Source organism: Nomascus leucogenys, chromosome X, assembly GCF_006542625.1.
Source record: "Nomascus leucogenys isolate Asia chromosome X, Asia_NLE_v1, whole genome shotgun sequence".
Taxonomy (NCBI): domain Eukaryota; kingdom Metazoa; phylum Chordata; class Mammalia; order Primates; family Hylobatidae; genus Nomascus; species Nomascus leucogenys.
In genome coordinates this window covers 94,344,955-94,361,670 of record NC_044406.1, presented here as the reverse complement: position 1 = coordinate 94,361,670, position 16,716 = coordinate 94,344,955, and positions in this window count along the sequence as shown.

Genomic DNA, 16,716 nt, shown 5'->3' with positions numbered 1-16,716 from the left:
TAAGAAGGTGCAGAGTCCTCCTTTCTCAGCAGTGAGGAGGTCCAGGCCTCGGCGGTTTTGGAGAGTCACTGCTGCTAAAGAGTCTATTTGGGATTGTAAAGTAAGAATAGATTTCGTTATTTCTTGTAAACTGTCTGAGAGGCAGATATGGGTTGAAGATCCACATAAATAGAATATGCCTTGGCTGGGTAGACAGAAATTTACCCTGGCTTTTAAAGGAATGGGATACGCTGTTTTTTCTTTACGTAAGGAGCAAGGCAGGGGTAGCATAATGCAAGAAGGCCAGGGAGGCAGGACCCAGAGCATGGGGAAATCTTTTTCTTTTTCTTTTCTTTTTTTTTTTTGAGACAGAGTCTCTGTAGTCCAGGCTGGAGTGCAGTGGCGCAATCTCCGTTCACTGCAACCTCCATTTCCCAGGTTCAAGCAATTCTCCTGAGTAGCTGGGATTACAGGCATGTGCCACCACGCCCATCTAATTTTTGTATTTTTAGTAGAGATGGGGTTTCGCCATGTTGGCCAGGCTTGTCTCGAACTCCTGACCTGAAGTGATCTGCCTGCTTCGGCCTCCCTAAGTGCTGGGGTTACAGGCATGAGCCACCATGCCTGGCTGGGGAAGTCTTTTTCTATTGTTCTTATTGTTTTCTTTGTTTTGTGAGAGTTTGGACTTTGTCCTGCAGATTTTCCAGCTGAGCTTCCCAGAGCACTAAAGTTTCACAGAGGCAGCTTTGTGGAACTACCCCAGTAGCTGCTGGTGGTGAGAGTGGAGGCAGGAGCGAGGAGGGCAGTGGGCAGATGGGGCTACAGGATCAACACTCCACTCCAAAAAAACCACAATTACTTTTGCACCAGCCTAACAGAATAGCTCCACTTTTACCTATGTCAAAAGGTTTTCTTTTTTTTTTTAAACTTTGAGACAAGATCTCGCTCTGTCACCCAAGCTGGAGTGCAGTGGCACCATCACGGCTCACTGCAGCCTTGACCTCCTGAACCCAAGCAATCCTCCCACCTCAGCCTCATGAGTAGCTGGGACTATAGGCATGTACCACCATGTCCGGCTACTTTTTAAAAACATTTTTTTTACAGGTGGAGTCTCCCTATGTTTCCCACGCTGGTCTCAAAGCGACCCCCCTGCCTCAGCCTCCAAAAGTGCTGGGATTACAGGCATGAGCCACTGAACCCATCCTTTTTATTTATTTATTTTTATTTTATTATTATTTTTTTTTTTGAGACGGAGTCTCGCTCTGTTGCCCAGGCTGGAGCGCAGTGGCGTGATCTCGGCTTACTGCAAACACCACCTCCCAGGTTCACGCCATTCTCTTGCCTCAGCCTCCCAAGTAGCTGGGAATACAGGTGCCTGCCACGACGCCCAGCTAATTTTTTTGTGTTTTTAGTAGAGACGGGGTTTCACTGTGTTAGCCAGGATGGTCTTGATCTCCTGACCTCGTGATCCGCCCGCCTCAGCCTCCCAAAGTGCTGGGATTACAGGTGTGAGCCACCACGCCCGGCCTGAACCCAGCCTTTTTTTTAACTTTTTAAAAAGTCCCATTGTTTCAAAAAATCACCACCCACACACGTTTTAAAAATTTCTATTGTGGACAATGGGCATATGTTAAAGAATTTGGAGTAGGGGAGTTGACATATTTGACTTAAATATGTATCTGACTGTTATATGGAGAATGAATTATAAGAGGGCATGATTGAAGGCAGAGAAACCAATGAGAAGTCCAGGAAAGAAAATGAGGTGGCTTAGACTGGGGTGAAAGCTGTGGAAGTGAGAAGTATGGGAATAAGCCTATGTTGAAGTAGAATTGGCAGGATGCAGTGATGGACTGGGGTGCAGGAGGTAAGGAGAAGATGTCAAGGATGACTTCTAGGTTTACTGCTTAAGGCCACTTGTTGAGTGTCATTTCCTAAGGTGGGGAAGTCTGATTTGGGCAAAACTTGAGTTCAGTTTTGGCTAGATTTGTTTGGGATATCAGTGAGACATCCAAGTGGAAATGTCATGTAAGTGGTTGGCTGTATGAGTCTGGAGTTGAGAGAGGAGGTGTAGAGTGGTTCTGGGAATCGGGATTCATCAGCAATGAAACTGAATGAGGCTGCCTGAGGACTGAGTGCAGGTAGAGAAGAAGAAGGAATCTGGGGACTAAGTCTTGGGACATTGCAACGTTTAGAGAGCCAAATGATTAGAAGGGCTTGGCAAAGAAGAGTGAGGAACAGCAGCCAGTGAGGTAGGAAATCCAGGCAAGTGTGAAGGAGTCCCAAAAGCCCAGTGAGAAAAGAGTTTCAAGAAGGACTGAGTGATCAGTGGAACAAATGGTGCTAAGAAGCATAGTAAGTTGACAGACAATTGACCATTGGGATTGATAAACTGGAGGAAATCAGGGACCTTGACAAGAACAGCTTTTGTGAAATGATGGGGATGGAAGCTAGATTGGAATGGGTTGAAAATGAACAGATTAAAAAAGAAGAGTGGCCAGGTATGGTGGCTTATGTCTATAATCCCGGTGCTTTGGGAGGCCAAGGTGAGAGGATCACTTGAGGCCAGGAGTTCAAAACCAACCTGGGCAATATAGCGAGACCCCCAGTCTCTATAAAAAATAAAAATAAAAATTAGCCAGGTGTGGTGGCTCATGCCTGGGTCCAGCTACACAAGAGGCTGAGGCAAAAAAAAAAAAAAAAAGTAAATTGGAAGTGAAACATTGAAGCCATGTGTGTAGACAATTATTTTAACAGTTGTGTCTTGTTTTAGGAGGGTGGAAATAAGTTCAGTTTGAGGCAGGTTGAATCTGAGATACCTATAAGACGTCCAGACAGAGTGTCCAGTTAGGCAGATAGATATACAGCCCTGAAGCACGGGAGAAAAACAGGGGCTTTGTAGATACAGATTGGCAAGTCAGTCATTGAATAGGTAATCACTGAAGCTCTGTGATCTGATGAGTTGGAAGGAAGACAGTTATGGTGGTTAATAAAGATACGCAGCCAAGTGCAGTGGCTCATTCCTGTAATCCCAGCACTTTTGAGGCCAAGGCTGGAGGACCGCTTGAGGCAAAGAGTTCCAGACCAGCCTGGGAAACATAGGGAAACTCTACCTCTATAAAAAATAAAAAATCTAGCCCGGCGTGGTGGTGCATGCCTGTAGTCCCAGCTACTTGGGAGGCTGACGTGAGAGGATTGCTTGGGCCTGGGAGGTCAATGAACAGTGAGCCGTGATCATACTACTGCACTTCAGCTTGGGTGACAGAGTGAGAAGTGCAAAAAAAAAAAGAAAGAAAAATACAGAGAATTGGGTGGAGCAGGTTAAAAGTTGAGGAAATTCCTGGCTGATGACCTGATAGGAGCTAGTTAGCTTTATTCTATCCTAAAGACATAAAGCTAGTCCATGAAAGGCAGGTGGGAAGACTTTTTGAGACCCAAGGCTGTGAGGGAATTAAGAGCTTTATGGTGAAGATGAGTCTGAATGGGGCCTAATTATTGACACTTTATGATCTGGAATCCAATTGTGTGAATGAGGTCATCACTGTATCAAGGCACAAAATTAATCACTCAAGTTTTAAAAGAAAATGTAGGGCTGGGTATAGTGGTGCACACCTGTAATCCCAGCACTTTGGGAGGCCAAGGTGGGCAGATTGCTTGAGCTCAGGAGCTCGACACCAGCTTAGGCAACATGGCGAAACCCTGTCTCTACAAAAAATACAAAAATTAGCTGGGCATGGTGGCATGCACCTGTAGTCTCAGATACTTGGGAGGCTGAGGGGGCAGATCGCTTGAGCCCAGGAAGTCGAAGCTGCCAACATCATTGTACTCCAGCTTGGGTGACAGACCCTGTATTAAAAAAAAATGTACATTATAACACCATTTGTATAAAATTTTTAAAACTTCAGAAATTGGGCCAGGAGTGGTGGCTCACGCCTGTAATCCCAGCACTTTGGGAGGCCAAAGCGGGTGGATCATTTAAGGCCAGGGGTTTGAGACTAGCCTGGTCAACATAGCCAAACTATCTTTAGTAAAAATACAACAATTAGCTGGGCATGGTGGTGCACTCCTGTAGTCCCAGCTACCCTGGAGGCTGAGGCACAAGAATCGCTTGAACCCAGGAAGTGGAGGTTGCAGTGAGCTGAGATCACATCACTGCACTCCAGCCTGAGTGAGAGTGAGACCTTGTCTCAAAAAAAAAAAAAAAAAAGAAAGAAAAAAATAGAAATAACGGATGCCAAAAAAATCTCAGAAATCAATATTATACTTATGGATATATACAATGTAGTAAAGATATGAAAACATACCATAGGAAGGACCCTCACCAACTACCAACTTGAGGATAATGGTTGCCAATGGGGAGGGTAGAAGGGGAATGGATAGGGAGAATGCTAATCGTGTTTGCAATGTTTTCTTCCTTCTTTTTTAAAAAAAAGGATCTAGGTCAAGACCAGCCTGGCCAAGATGATGAAACCTCGTCTCTAAAAATACACACACACACAAAAAAACAAAAACAAAAAACTAGCCATGCGTGGTGGCGGGTGCCTGTAATCCCAGCTACCCCGGCGGCTGAGGCAGATAATTGCTTGAACCTGGGAGGTGGAGGTTGCAGTGAGCTGAGATCACACTACTGCACTCCAGCCTGGGCGACAGAGTGAGACTCTGTCTCAAAAAAAAAAAAAAAAATGATCTAGGGTAAATATGACAAAAAGTGAACATCTGTTAAATCTGGGTTGTGACTTCATAAAGTGCTTATTATGATGGTGCCAACCTCATTGGGATGTTGTGAAGAATGAGATAATCAATCTAAAGTGCTTTGAACAGGCTGGGCATGGTGGCTCACCCCTGTAATCCCAGCACTGTAATGGTCTCAAAATAAATAAATAAGTGCTTTGAAGAGGACTGGTACATATAGACCCAGTAAGTATGAATCATTAGAATCAGCTGTTATTGTTTCTATACTTTGTTTCAAGGGTTTCTGGATCAAACATATTTAAAACCAAAAATAGCAACTCCATGTAAAAAGGCCACTATTAACTGCTGAGCACATTCAGCTCAGATAGGACTATCAGGAAAACAGTAAAATGACATTTATTACGAGTCACTTGATCTAACTGCAGTGAGAAATGGACAATGCTGCAGAGGCATCAAAAGGAAATGCAGGCTGGGCACCATGGCTCACACCTGTAGTCCCAGATATTCTGGAGGCTGAGGTGGGAGAATTGCTAGAGCCCAGGAGGTTAAGGCTATAGTGTGCTATGACCACAGCTGTGAACGGCCACTGCACTGCAGCTTGGACAACACAGAGGCAACCGTCTTTGTTTTTTTTTTTTTGTTGTTGTTGTTGTTTTTTTAAGGCCAGGCATGATGGCTTATGCCTGTAATTTCAGCACTTTGGGAGGCCGGGGCCGGTGGATCACTTGAGGCCAGGAGTACAAGACCAGCGTGGGCAACATAGTGAAACCCGGTCTCTACTAAAAATACAAAAATTAGCCCAGCATGGTGGCGCATGCCTGTAATCCCAGCTACTCAGGAGACTGAGGGAGGAGAACTGGTTGAATCTGGTAGGTGGAGGTTGCAGTGAGCTGAGATTGTGCCATAGGGCCTTCATGATTTTTTCATGGCCACTCTGCCTTCCTGGCCCTTCAGACTCTTAAGCTCTTCACCTTGGAAACAAGGTTAGCTGCCCTGGGATGCAGCTCCCTTCAAAAGAATTCATCTCCTCTATGCAATACATCATCTCATCAGCCTCCATGGGAGCTTTTTATTTTTTTTTTTGAGACGGAGTCTCACTCTCACCCAGGCAGTGGCGTGATCTCAGCTCACTGCAACCTCCGCCTCCCAGGTTCAAGCAATTCTCCTGCCTCAGCCTCCTGAGTAGTTGGGATTACAGGTGTGCACCACCATGCCCGGCTAATTTTTGTATTTTCAGTAGAGATGGGGTTTCACCATGTTGGCCAGGCTGGTCTCCAACACTCGGCCTCAAGTTGATCCACCCACCTTGGCCTTCCAAAGTGTAGGGATTACAGGTGTGAGCCATCACGCCCAGCCCCTGGAGTTTTGCCCAGTTTGGTCCAGAGAGGTAGCCTTCCTTTATGATGGCTCTGCTCTAGCAGCATGCATTACTGAACCTTGGAAGGACAGAGAACGGTCCTAATATGTAGCCAAGGGCCTGAGTTTTCAGTCCTAGAATGATCAAAGCAAGCATCTGACCGCTACACACGATGCATATGGAGGTGAAGATGTGGGTCGGGGGGTGGGGGTGCAGGGGGCGGCAGTGACAAGCAGTAGAGGCCCTGCAAGGCCCAAGAGCAATGAGGGGCCAGATAGGACAAAAGGTTGAAGGGGAGAGTAGTTGCTAGACAGGCCAGCGGGGACCACCAGGAAGCTGCTGAGAGGATACGATGGGGATTAAGAGAGGGTGGGTGGAGACTGAAGATAGTGAGCCGCTGAGCCAGGCAGTTATTTAATTACTCCAACTTCGCCTTTTTTCGAAGTGATTTCAGGTAGCTTGCCAGGGCACACAAGGTATGTCAAGGCAGCATAAATTAAAGATAGAAAAGCAGGCGAGGGTGGACACAAAATACGGCCAAGCATCAGGCTACAGATACTTACCATAAAAACCTCTGCTCCCACAAAGGGTGGGCCAAAAAGTTGGCTCTAACTAAAGCTTTCTAGCAGCCAACAGGGAAGGGGAAACCTTGTTGATACACAATTCACAATGTCCAGGAGATAAAAACAAACGAATTGCTCAGAAGGGCAAGTGTTTTCAGTACTAAGATCAGACAGGAATTCCTCCCGGGGGTCCTCAGAGAGGATACTGTGGGATACAATGAACAACATCCTTGACAACATCCTTTCAATAGCGGTAGCAACAAGTTTCAAAGGGCTGTTTTTCATAAGGACCCTCAGGATCAACTGCCTGTATCCCACTGCAGCCAGGCAATTAGGAGCTAAAAATAGCATGTGAAGACACAGAACAGTGTGTCTAGTATGTTCACATTGGTGGGAAATGAGAGGGTTATATATAGGTATGCATATGCATGGAACTCCTCTGGAAGAATACATTGGTAACAGTGGTTGCCTCTAGGGAGAGGAAGTGGAGGACTGCCCTGGGATAGGAGAGAGACTTCCTTTTCATCGTATACAATTTTGTACTGCCTGGATTTTTGTTAACCATGGCTTATTTTTTCAATAAAAGCATTGGTTACTAAAATAATAATGGCATTCAGGGATCAGAAGGTCAGCTGGATTTTCTCTCTGAGCCACAGCCAGGCTGAGGATGTCTGAAAGTTATCCTCGATGTTTCAGGAAAGAAGGAAAGTAACATTTATTGAGCAACTCCTGGATGCTAAGGGGCTTTTATTGACATGATCTTATTTAATTCATACAATAAGGTGCCTTGTAGACAATCAGCTCAGTTTCCCTGGAGCACACACATGAGTTACACTGCTTAGTTTTCTTCCTGCGATTGGCATTTAAAAGAAATGAGCAAATAGGAAGAAAACAAGCAGCTATGGGGAATTAAAGCAGTTGTCAATGGGAGGGACTACCCATGAACTACCCACTCAGCTCAGCCTCTTCAACTTACTTTTCCCCCATCTCCTTGTCTGGGCTACTGGTGTTCAGACTGACAAATCTTATGGTGGCCAGACCTCAGTCAGAAAATCAAGATTCACCCACAATCAGGGCAGCCAGATCAAAACCAGGATGCACAGATGAATTTGAATCTCAGAAAAACAACGTTTTGGTGTATGTCCCCAGTGTTGCATAGCTTTGTTACCATCTGGTGGCAGTGAAAATCCCAGCTCTGTACTGGGCCTTTTCTGAAACCTGGTGGGGGATTGGAAATACCTTCTTGTAACCTGGCTTCCCACTTGGCCCTTGCTGACATGGGTGGGGTGCGGCCAGTTGGCTTTGTGGTGTTTGGTTATTGTCTAAAAGTTTTATGTCTTGATAGGCTGCCTCTTGCCTGGTCCTTTCCCTAGAGAGAGCCAGATTTTGGTAGGGCTTTTTTTGTGTGTGTACCCACTGGAGTTTCTGGGTAGCCAGTCTCTCTCGAACCCAGTCTGGGATATGTGAGGCAAAAAGAAAACCCAGGGAACTCACTGCCTCAGGTCCTGAGGTCTCTACTGGATCTGCCTTCTCTCCATCTTTCGGAGTCTTAAGGTTCAACATATAATGTCCAGACCTGTTATCTGACATCCTGTATTTTAATTTTCTTTTTTTCTTTTTTTATTTTTTTTTTGAGACCGAGTCTCACTCTGTCGCCCAGGCTGGTGTGCAATGGCGTGATCTCAGCTCACTGCAACCTCCGCCTCCCAGGTTCAAGTGATTCTCCTGCCTCAGCCTCCTGAGTAGCTGGGACTATAGGTGTCTGCCACTATGCCCAGCTAATTTTTTTTTTTTTTTTTTTTTTGAGACAGAGTTTCGCTTGTTGCCCAGGCTGGAGTGCAATGGCGTGATCTCGGCTCACCGCAACCTCTGCCTCCCAGGTTCAAGCGATTCTCCTGCCTCAGCCTCCCAAGTAGCTGGGATTACAGGGATGCACCACCATGCCCGGCTAATTTCTTTTTTGTATTTTTAGTAGAGACGGGGTTTCTTCACGTTGGTCAGGCTGGTCTCGAACTCCCGATGTTAGGTGATCTGCCTGCCTCAGCCTCCCAAAGTGCTGGGATTACAGGCGTGAGCCACCGCGCCAGGACCATGCCCAGCTAATTTTTGTATTTTTAGTAGAGACGGGGTTTCACTATGTTGGTTGGCCAAGCTGGTCTCGAACTCCTGACCTCAAGTGATCTGCCTGCCTCAGCCTCCCAAAGTGCTGGGATTACAGGCGTCAGCCACTGCTCTTAGCCTTTTTTAAAATTTTTGTTTTTTTGAGATGGAGTAATGCTCTGTCACCCAGGCTGGAGTGCAGTCGTGCGATCTCGGCTCATTGCAACTTCTGCCCCCCGGGTCCAAGTGATTCTCTCGCCTCAGCCTCCTGAGTAGCTGGGATTACAGGCGTGTGCCACCATGCCTGGCTAATTTTTCTATTTTTAATAGAGACGGGGTTTCATCATGTTGGCCAGGCTGGTCTGGAACTCCTGACCTCAATTGATCTGCCCACCTCAGCTTCCCAAAGTGTTGGGATTACAGGCGTGAGCCACCGCGTCTGGCATGTATTTTTATTTTCTAAATCTGGCAACTCTACCCAGGATCCCTATTACCAGCTGAGGGAGCAAAGAGGATTTGGGAATTTTGGATGAATTTTCGACCACAAAGGGTGGAACAATAAGAAGCTTCTGCTCAACCCCTATTAACTCAGGAAATCCAGGGTTTTTTTTAGGGAATTAAGCTAACTGGCCAATTTTCTTGCCCATTTATGTTAATCAAAGTTTTGCTGTGCTTCTAGAACCTTGGCAAACTTTCCTTCCCATATATTTGCCAGTGACATTGAGTTTGTGCTAATGAGGCCCTCTGCTGTCTGCAGAGAGAAGGGCAAGTCCATAAATCTAGAGGCTGTAGCAAATTTCTCTGCAGAGGAACAAGGTGGATCAGGAGTTCATAAATTACGTTCAATTATGAGAGTAGCTGATCCCAAAACTTTGGGGAACTGTAATGCCCTAGATCTGTTTAATTTCAAGATACTGTATCCTCACAGAAATGTGACATAGTTTGAAAATGAAGGATATCTCAAACTGTATTTGGACATTTGGTGACAAGCTCTCCCAGCAACCCCCAAATTGGGGTACTGGGAGCCATCTCGGAACTTCACTGAGGCAGGCCTGGGCATAGCAGTCAGTGGCATTTGCCAAAGAGAAGAAAGGGCTCACAGAGGCCGAGCTAGGACGTGCACCTGTGCTAGCCCAGAACCCTCCAGGGCCCTTACTCCACCATACTGAGAGGGAAGTAGAATAGTGTTCAAACTATGGGGCCAAGTGAACCTCAACCCGTAGAGAGGGGCTGGCTTTCCCATCATCATTGCTTTCTGCTCCATCCAGGCCTTTGCTGATGGAGTCCTGAGTAGGGGCACAAAGGGAGGCAGAGAGGCGGTGGGAGCTGTCACACCGCATACTCCCAGGAAGTACTGAGAAGGACACCACCCGCAGTACAGCCACTCCTCCCTGGAGCTTTTCCTTCCCTCCCTTCAACCCAGGAGAACAAACTTACACAAAGTACTTACTCCCTAGTCCTCCCCTGAAGGGAGGAAGGAAGGGAACTAACACTTACTGAGTGCCAGGAACCTTATCAGGTAATTTACATAATTTATATCATTTAGTGTTCACAGTAACCTTAATAATAATAAGGATAGTAACACCCTTGTTTGAGGGCTGGCTTATATGCCAAGCACTGCTGTTCACTTCATCCTTCACCACATGAGTAATTCCTCCCTCTCTCATCTCTCTCTCTGCGTTTCTTTGTTCCTACTTCCTTCCTTCCTTTTCTTTCCCCTTCCTTCTTCTCCCTTCCTTCCTCTCTTTTTTCCCTCCCTCCCTCCCTTCTTTCTCCTTCCTTCCTTTCCTTCTTTCCTTCTCTTCTCTCCTTCCTTCTCTTTCCTTCTCCTCCCTCCCTCCCTTCTTTCTCCTTCCTTCCTTTCCTTCCTTCCCTCTTTCCTTCTCTTCTCTCCTTCCTTCTCTTTCCTTCTCCTCCCTCCCTCCCTGCCTGCCTGCCTTCCTTCCTTCCTTCTTTCCTTCCTTCCTTCCTTCCTTCTTTCCTTCCTTCCTTCCTCCCTTCTTCCTTCCTCCTTCTTTCCTTCCTTCCTTCCTTCCTTCCTTCCTTCCTTCCTTCCTCAGGGTCTCACTCTGTTGCCCAGGCTGAAGTGCAGTGGCATGATCATGGCTCACTGTGGCCTTGAGCTCCTAGGCTCAAGTGATCCTCCCACCTTAGCCTCCTGAGTAGCTGGGACTAATGTGTGCACCACCTTGCCTGGATAATTAAAAATATATATTTTTTAGAGACAGGCTCTTACTATGTTGCCCAAGCTGGTCTCAAACTCCTGGCCTCAAGCAATTCTCTTGCCTTGGTCTCCCAAAGAGCTAGGATTACAAGCCTGAGCCACCATGCCCAGCCTGAGTTGTTTCTCCTAAACCTCACAACATCATGCTGAGGTCAGTGCTGTTATTACCTTGCTATAGATCATACAGCCAAGAAGTTATAGGGCTGGGATTTGAAATCAGGTTCAACTCCAAATCCCATACTCTTAACCACTACATTACACTTCTGGGAATTAATGTAATTCAAATTTAATCAAGGTCTGTGAAGAACTTTCTAACCTAAGGTGCCTAGGTGAGGAAGTCAGACAGTTAGATGTGCAAGAACCTATATGCACACACACAGTCTGGCAAGAACTTTGAGCCAGAGTGGGTCTCAAGCTGTCAGTGCCCACTGCTAAGCAGGCCAGGTAAATGCCTCCAGGCAATGATTACTCTTGTGTGTAGTAAAGTAGTGGCTGGAAGGGGACAAGAGGGGACTTCTGGTTTTTTATCTGGATGACAGGTATGTTCAGTGTCTGAAAATTCATTGAGCTATAATTTTTTTTTCTTTTGAGGTAGGGTCTTGCTCTGTCACCAAGGCTGTAGTGCAGTATCATGATCTCAGCTTACTGCAGCCTCAACCTCCTGGGCTCAAGCAATCCTCCCAGCTCAGCCTCCTAAGTAGCTGGGACCATAGGCACATGCCACCACACCTGGCTAATTTTTTAAAATTTTTTGTAGAGATGGGGTCTCACTATATTGTCCAAGCTGGTCTTGAACTCCTGGGCTCGAGCGATCCTCCCGCCTCAGCCTCCCAAAATGCTGGGATTATAGGCATGAGCCACCACACGCAGCTTAGCTATAAATGTAAGCATTGTGCACTTTCTGCTTTTTTAAAGGCATGTAGCATTCTAGGAAGATAGAGTAGTTCCTTGTGGTGAGTTCCTTGGGTTTACACTTTCTTTTTTTGGGTGTGCTTTTTGCCTCCTATATCCCTGACTTGGAGCTGAAGAAGCTGACAACATGGAAATGCCAATGGGTTTAGACCAAAACAAAGTCTTCTCTGTCTCAGCGAAGGACCAGAAAAAGGGCAGCCTAGAAAGACAGAAAGTTTTAAATGCTGATCACTCCATTGTAGCTACACATCACAAGGAAAATTGTGCCCACCCCCCCACCCCACCCCACCCCACCCCACCCCACACCAGCAAAGCCTGAGTGGAGAGCAGGGACTTCGTGTAATGAGACACCCACCTGCAGCCCCTGCTAGGGTAGGTGTCAGAGAAGTCCAAGTAGGAAGCTGGGACTTTCTTCCCCGCTGAAAGGTAACAATATCCTGCCTCCAGTGGTGTCAGTGGAGACCACGTGGAGAGGCTGGACTTCCACCCCTACTAGGCTGTAATAAGGTGAGCCTCCCCTTCCTTGCTGGGGTGGTGTCAGAAGATCTAGAGGAATGTTGATTTGACCACCACCTAGCAGTAAGAAGGTCACCAGGTTATGGGTGAGGCTTCTTACACACATCTCCCAAATTTTCTGTGATGCTGTTGTAAAATATCTATAATTGTTAAAAGACTCATTTTTTTTCCTTTAGACTCTAGAGTCTTTTTTTAAAGAAGGAGACTGGGTCTCATTGTGTTGCCCAGGCTGGATTTGAACTCCTGGGCTCAAGCAGTCCTTCCATCTTAGCCTCCCAAGTAGCTGGGATTACAGGCACTAGAGCCTTCTTTGTTGGCTTCTATTTTTCTCCTTTAGATATCTCATAACCCAAATTTATATCTTCTGCATTTAATACACTTAATTTCTTCATTGTTCCCTAGCTTTCCTTCCATTCCATAACCTCTCCCACAGTGTCCTTGTCCTCTTAAGACAAACACCCAGGATATTTAAGGCTGGCCTAGTTTACAGCCCCATTGCTTCAACTTCTTGACTATCTGAAGATGGCATTTGGGCAAAAACATATTGATGATCAAAACCTCTGCTAGCTACCATGGCTGCCTGTTCAGTCCTCCTGGTGAGGTCCCTCAGGCACCTTAAACTTAGCAGTTCCTAAACTTCAGCCTCATCTCCTGTGCTGCTCAGTACCAGCATCCACCAGTCACTCAGGCCAGAAAAATGGAAGTTGTCCTTGACTCCTCCCTCTCCTCCAATCCCTACATTGAAACATCACCAACTTCTGTTGAATTTTCCTCCAAAATATATTGTAAATTGTTCTTCTGTCCCACCAGCACTTTTCTCACCTCAGCCACCTTCCTCTCCCACTTGGGCAATGCACAGCTTCCTAACCAAACTCCTTCCTCTACATTTGCCCCTTCCCAACCCATTCTTCACATTACTGCCAGTCTATTTTAAAATCGAAATCTCATCCTGTTGATGCCCTGTTTAAAATGCTCAATGGCTCCTCTTCACTCCTAGGATAAAATTCAAACTCCCTAATGTGTCTTACAAGTAGGGTTCCTGTATAATTTACCACCGAAATCAGGACCCTTTTGAGAGTGAAGGGGGTTGCTGGTAATAAGTATGCAGGGACAACAGACATATGTACACTCTCCTTATACAGTCCCTTATGATCTAGTCTCACCAGCTCACCCCTCATCACAGCTCTTCATCCTACCGGAAAAACACACACACACACACACACACACACACACACACACACACACGCGCCACTTCCTTTGGGGTGTCCAGGTAAACGTGCTATTCTGCCTGCCTGAAACACCCTTCTCTTCACTCGCTCTTTGGCCAACTTCTAGTCAACTACTTCAAAAGTCAAAGTATTTTTCTCCAGGAAGTCTTTCCTGACTCCCAAGGCTGGCTTAGGTGCCCCCCTGCAACCCCCGCACTCCCATAGCATTTTGTTCTTCCCTCATCATAGTACTTATCACACCACATTGTAATTACCCATTTCCCTATCTGTTTCTTCCTCTACATCAAGTGCATCTCAGGGTCAAGGACCATGTTAGGCCACTTCTGCATTCCTAGCGTCTAGCACAGTGCTTGGTGTGTGAAAATGCACTGAGCTATGCCCTTAGGGCGTGCACACATTCCTGTCTGCTGAATGAGTGTGGACTGGGCACGGTGTTGTCCCCTGGTTGCGGAGGACATACAGGGGAAGAGCGGGCCAGGAAGACCGACAGGTGCTTCGGCTGCCGCTCCTCCCACTGCTGGAGCCCCCAGTCCTGTTGCCCTGGGTGCCCCTTCCCTCCATCCTCTCTACTAGGCGCCCCCTAGTGGCAGATGGGCAGGAGTGGCAGGCCCTGTGAACCAGGTGGCGGCGGCAGGAAAGGAAGCGAGTGTGTACGTGGAGGGGGTGTCCTCAGCCAGGAGGCAGCTGTGCAGCCAGTCCTAGGAAAAGCCGGGATGAGGTTTTAGCCAGGGAAGCCCTCCCGTCACCGTGCTCCTTCTCTGCCTCACTGCAGCCCCTCCCACACCACAAAGTCCCCGCCCATTGTTATCATTAGAGGCTCTACCCCAAGAATTTTGAGGGCGATGACTAAAATTGGGCTGTGTGGCTCCAGGCTGCTTACAAGCGGGAAAATCTCTGCTCAGCATATTGCCCAGGAGGAATGGATTGGTCAGACCTGGCTGGCCTGTTTTATCTTCAAACCCTGAATCAGAGCCACACCATGAGTGAGCTCATGGCAACTCTATGGGTGAAGCACCAAGAACCCAGCCGCAGCAGTTAGTGGAAACGCCAGAGGGGGGAGGGGTGGGGACTTGGCTAAGAAGATAAAATCTTGAGCCAGTCAGAAAACAACAACAACAAAAAACACAATGGGGCTGAGGGAATAAGGCCTATTGTCACCCTGTACAGTTTCAGCTATTTCTGCTTCAAAATGAGCTTCCCCTTATTTTTTATAGTTGGCAGCTGAGCTATTGGAGGAATGAATATATTGGGGAAGAAAAGCTCAGGAAAGGGGAAAGATGGGGAGAGAAGTCTGACTGTCAGTGGAGAGTCTCTGGTTTTCCTTAGGGCACGGGGTGGGGGGACAGTAGACCAAGGAGTGGGCATACAGTAGCCCATGAGCAGTGAGGACTAGGGAAGGAGGAGCCACACCCACAGGGGCAGGTTTCTGAGTCACAGGCTCATTCCTGCCTCAGCCTCCCAAAGTGCTGGGATTACAGGTGTGAGCCACCGCACTCACGCACTATTTATTTCCTGGCTCCTAGAACTGAACACTTATTTTAAAAAATAACTTTATAGGACAGGCACGGTGGCTCACGCCTGTAATCCCAGCACTTTGGGAGGCTGAGGCAGGTGGATCACTTGAGGTCAGGAGTTCAAGACGAGCCTGACCAACATGGTGAATCCCCATCTCTACTAAAAATACAAAAATTAGCCAGGTGTGGTGGCGGGCACCTGTAATCCCAGCTTCTCAGGAGGCTGAGGCACAAGAATGGCTTGAACCTGGGAGGCGGAGGTTGCAGCAAGCCGAGGTTGCACCACTGCACTCCAGGCTGGGCTAAAGTGAGACTCTGTCTTAAACCCACACTTTAAAACTTTATAGCAACAAATAGCAGTTGAAGAGTTGTGAAGAGTCAAGTAAATGTTATAAACACAAAAAGAAATGCTCGAGCCAAGATTTTACACAGTATCAAGCTTTATCTGCCATAATTTGAAGCACAATTTGCTTTATTCTTAAACAAGGAGTCTCAGAGTGGTAAAAAAAAAAAAATCTGCAAGAGAAAAACAAGCCTCCAAACACAGTGGAGGCAAAGCAGAGGGAGAATCTCTGGCTGTAGCACTCTTGCTTTTTAAACCACCCCTGCCAAGACAGAAGCCACTTGTTTCAAACAGCAGCATCCATTCTATGTCATACCCCCTCACCTCCCTGCATTCTCAGGACCAGAGAAAAAGCTCAGCAACTCCCTAAGTTGGTGCCTCTATAAAAGATTTTTTTCATCTAAGTTGGGGCTGCTAGTCCTGGTCTTCTTTCCAGATTTGGATACCAAGTGTTTTCTGCTAAAAGTGTTAACTTGTATATTAATCGCATGTAGCCCTTAACAACCTGAAGGCATTAAAATCATAAAAAGCCTGAAATCCCAGAAAAGCATCATTTTCCTATTGCCATGCCCTCCTGCCATCTCATCCTTACTAGTTCTCAGTGTGGGGGAGAACAAAGAGACCTCTAGAAGGGAATCTGGTTATTGGAGGCACCTCCCTTACAAAAAACTTGAAGTGAGGCTGAGGAGAGGAAGCTTTGCATTACTGCCCTGGGGACCACCACTCATAGAGATGTTGAGTAAACATTCTATGTGTGAAAAGCAGCCATTACATTAGGTCAGGAAACAGAGCCAGCCTCCTACCCTTGCTTTAGTCTGTACCTCCATTCTTCAGACAGGTGTTCAAGGGCAATCATGTCGCTATCACAACTAGAGTTTCTTGTCAACTGTGCTCGCTGCAACTCCACTTAGCTTTGGTGCTGCCTCCTCCTCATGCCCTGGCAGGTCTGCTCCTGCTACTATTCCCCACAGTCAAGAACTGCTTTGAGGCTAGGCACCGTGGCTCACGCCTGTAATCCCAGCACTTTGGGAGGCCGAGGCAGGTGGATCACCTGAGGTCGAGAGTCCGAGACCAGCCTGGACAACATGGTAAAACCCCATCTCTACTAAAAATACAAAAATTAGCCAGCTACTTGGGAGGCTGAGACAGGAAAATCACATGAACCCGGGAGGTGGAGGTTGGAGTGAGCCGAGATCATGCCACTGCACTCCAGCCTGAGCAACAGAGCGATTCTCAAAAAACAAAAACAAAAACAAAAAACAGAACTGCTTTGAAAGGGATCAAAGTTGG